The sequence below is a fragment of the Montipora capricornis genome, chromosome 6, assembly GCF_036669925.1.
Source record: "Montipora capricornis isolate CH-2021 chromosome 6, ASM3666992v2, whole genome shotgun sequence".
NCBI classification, from domain to species: Eukaryota; Metazoa; Cnidaria; class Anthozoa; order Scleractinia; family Acroporidae; genus Montipora; species Montipora capricornis.
In genome coordinates, this window is record NC_090888.1 from 18,246,373 (window position 1) to 18,250,572 (window position 4,200).

General features: G+C 41.7%; 1 long non-coding RNA gene across 1 annotated transcript in view; it reads right to left on the reverse strand.

Moving 5' to 3' along the window:
• Positions 1-3,528, reverse strand: part of LOC138051687 (uncharacterized) — a 7,761-nt gene extending 4,233 nt beyond the window's left edge. The window contains exons 1-4 of the long non-coding RNA XR_011132877.1: positions 3,420-3,528; positions 2,794-2,862; positions 402-476; positions 186-278 (exon numbers count right to left, since the gene is read on the reverse strand). This is a non-coding gene — a long non-coding RNA (uncharacterized lncRNA). The remainder of the gene's footprint in view (positions 1-185; positions 279-401; positions 477-2,793; positions 2,863-3,419) is intronic.
• Positions 3,529-4,200: the final 672 nt, after the last annotated feature.

Consider the following 4,200-nt stretch of genomic DNA (forward strand, 5'->3'; position numbering starts at 1 on the left):
CAAGAAGATGACCAATAATAAAAGACTTCTTGTAACGATCTGTTTTGCAAATTGGAATATCAAATGTCAAATGTAAACAGCTTTATTCCCTATAAAGATAACGATCTCTGACAGACCCCTGCAGAGTTGCAGAGGTACATACCGATATTGTCACTGACTACTGTAAGTATTTGTAATTATCCCACCTGTTGGGTGGGACCGGGTTTCCTGGATTTCCAAGTGTTGTAGAATTTTACAATAGCATTTGGATGCTGCCTATATTGAGCCGTCCACCTTTCCTGCCAAAACCAAAACAAAAACATGTCTTAAGTCGTTGACACTGTTCATTTGCGCATGTACGGGCTTTCCCTTTGTGGATTACATACAAGATGTCTGTCGACTCGTTAGTTCACATTACTCACCACTTCATCGGTATCTTTAGGGCTAAAGGAGACCTTAGAGCGGCGATTTGTAACCTCTGTTGACGTTTCCTCAATCTGTTAGAGAGGGACAAAGAGAGAACATCTGAATAAACCAATCAACAGAAAATCAGGTCAAATCGAGCAAGAACGCCAACGCCAAAGCTTGAAGGAAAGATGCATGACACAGGTAAGATAGTTAAAAAGAAGTGCCACATTTTGTTTCCTTAGCAAGTTTAATTAAGCATGACAACAGCATTTTCACAAAAAAAACCCTTTAAAATGCAGCTTGGTGTAATTATTCCGTCTTGTTTACGTTGCATAATGTGGGCGAAGCATCCTACAACACAGAGATTTGTGTGAACGAATACAAAATGTCGCTAAAAGCTAAAAGGTTGTTTAAGAGTACGGCAGAGAAATGTACAAAAATGCGCGCAGAACTCACAGCTCAATCTCGGTTCATAGAGAGATTCAGCATCGCGTTTTTCGTGAAACGGCAAACGGGAAATTCGAAATGCGAAATCACCTCGTCTCTCTCTTTCGAGGAGTTACTTGATACCTGTAACCTAATAGGCCAGATTGCTAGCAGTCCCTTCTCAGTCAGTCGAGTCACCCTCTTTAGGCAAGAGAGCCGAAGGGAGATTGGGGAGAGGGTTTCATCTCGCTCTCTCCCCAACGTCCCCTCGGTTCTACACCTCGCTTGCTTCTCCCCTCGGTTCGCTTGACTAAAGCGGCTCGACCGACTTCGATGGCAGTCTACTAATAGGCATGAAATGACCCAAATTTTAGTCTGACTTTGGCTACCTAATTTAGGTGCACGCCCAATTTTGACATCCAACCTGAAGCGTCCCTTTAGGTAAATTCCTCAGTATGGTACTGCGCATCCTGTACTGCGCATATGGTAAGTCAATATTTATAAATAAGATCAAGTTTGAAACATTGTAAATATGGCGTAAGTCGATCGTCGAAAGAAGTTGTAAATGACCTATAACTCTACTCTTTGCGAATAGGCGCGCGCATTCGGAGAACATGGTGAATTTTGTTGTTTCGATCTAGGATAATTGAGTTAGACAGGTAAAATGGTGTGTTACTCTTAAACGAGCACGGTGTCCTATATTGTTTATTACATAATTTTGGTGTACAAATTATCCCCTTTAAATAAATAAAAAATAGACAAATTTTATCGGAAGGAAAAAAGGATATAGCTAAAAACGTACACAAAGCACCTTACCCAGGGATGTAAATTATCATCTGGAGCACAACGACTCGAGAAACATTTTGAGTCGAAACTATGTAACACAGTGTTCCATATGCTCTACACTTTCTACCTATCAGGTGCTTTTTCAAGTGTTTACTTTAAAAACCCTCTCGATTAGCTTACGCAAAATTAGCCCTGAGCCGATGAAATAACGCGCGTGATTAGTATCAGTATACAGGCATCAATGGGGAAAGATTGGCCCATTATATCTCTTAAGCAATTACGGTGACTTATCGTTTTTATCATGTAGCTCTCAAAACAGGGATTAGTAGGGAACATTCAGGGAAAGTTTGAAGAAAATCGCTCGATAACTTTTTTTCCTGAGGAATCGCCCTAAAGTCTAAGCCTTTGCTACCTATTTCTAACAAAGGCCTGATCCAAACGCCGCTCCGCTCCGGAGCCTAAGTTAAGGGTAACGGTTATCATTATTTTTAGCTTAGAGTAAATGCGGCAGTTTATCCTTACTTGAGGAGCAGCATTTGGGGAATACTTGTGTAATCAATTGTTTGTATTCCGAGACACGAGTGATGTTGAAGTTGGGGGAGACGACCAAGGGGACAGTTGTTGAAATCCGCGTGGATAAAATAGCATTTTCAGCAGTTGATAGAAATAAAGTATTGCAAAGCATTGTGGGATTGAAATGCAGAGTAACGTCTTTGTCCTCATATTAATCCTACAATGCTTTCGGCGCTAGATCGTGACGTCAATTGAAAGGAGTGTATTTTTGGACATATTTGACGAAGGAAGGAAAGGAAAGGAACTTTAAGTGTCTTGTTGTTCTAGCGCTGCGTGGAGCACTAATTGGGGACACTGTAAACTGAAATTAACAATGAAAGCAAATCAAGTCAAATGTTTGCCGTAAAAAAGATGATAAATCTCTCTACTAGCTCGTACACGGTATGGCCTTACATGCTAACTCATTTGCAGAGGTCCTTTTTGTAAAATTGAAACAACTTTCGGTCATTTTGTGACACTAAAAACAGTCCAGAGTAAAATGAAATTCTATGAAACAGTTACTCCGTAGAGCGTGCGTTGGATGTGTGATTGATTATCATCAAATCGGCGCTATATTTTGGAACATAATACTTTCTTGATTCGGGGTTGGGCCAACAAATTGAATCAAAACTTGACACGTACCTTATCGACCAGTTGCTTTATTTGCTTGCGATATTTGGGAACAGCTGTCGTCTTGATGAACTTTCTTAACTAATTTAAAGGACACAAAAGCAACGTTAGCTTATCGATGGTTCGCGAAGGGGCTGGGTTGGAGCAGTGCAAAGTGAGCTTGTCCTCTCCAAGGCCCAGTTATGTGCACCCGGTTTCGTGGTTCTCTAATTTCCTGGAGCACTAATTGGGAACACTGTAAACTAAAATTAACAATTAACGCAAATCAAGTCAAATGTTGGTTTTTGTGAAGATCGAGTCTGGGACAAACAACGGACTTCTCATGAGTAGAAATTAACTCCTAATTGAAAAATTTGAATGATAATGTATGTTTTCTCTTTTGCATTTGGTTCGACGTTAAATGCGACGTTTGACCTATCTGAACTTATGTCGACCCAAACTGAATTAACTTGGATAGACCCAAACTACCATTTAGTTCACCTCATGTGAAATTCGAAGTTTGGCCCGGGCCTCACACACAATTTAGAATCTGCATCATCGACTCGTCTTGTGGACAAAAATACAAACTCATTTGTAGCGATAACCGTGGACAGAGAGCAACGAAACACATAGCGCACAGCACTTGGTAAGGTACTTACTCTAACTACAGCGGGAAGAGCGACTTCTGGAAATGCTATGGAGTGTGCATGCACACAGAAGAACTCCAACAATAGTTCGAAAATGTGGTCAACAACAGCATCCTAGGAAAGAAGAAGTCAATGAACAAAGGTTGGATGACGTCCAGCAGGGTAAAGAGAATTGGGGACATCGCGAGAGGGAAGCAGGGTTGTCGAATTGGTGAGAGCACTCGCCTCCCACCAATGAGGCCCAGGTTCGATTCCCGGAGCCAAAGCCATGAGTGGGTTGAGTTTGTGTTGGTTCTTTACTGTGCTTAGACGGTTTTCTCCGGGTTTTCTGGTTTTCCTCTCTCAGAAAAACCATCATACAGCTGATTCCAGCCGGCTGTAAGCTGTGCTCCTAGGTCATACATGGTTCCTACAGCGGCTGCCACAGGCGCCACAGTATGCACTTAACTCCGTCGTTGCGTCACAGAACGTGGACTGTGGACTTCGGACTACGGAATTGAAACTGGATATTTACCAAGATATTAAAACATAAAAAAACCCACTAACATACTGTGAACTTAATTAAAAGAAGTCGGCTAAAAATCATTCAAACAAAGTGTAGGCTACCCGTAGCCTCTAGTTACTTATCGTCATAGAACGAGTCAAAAAATGCCCTCCCAAGCAGCTTTGCGTGACGTCATTCGTCCAATATTTTTCCAATTGGATGATGGCTTTGTCACATGGTAGCCGGCTAGCAAAATCAAACCCAGGCTCTCTCCCTATCCTTACCCTCCTCAGTCTCTGACCAAAAGAA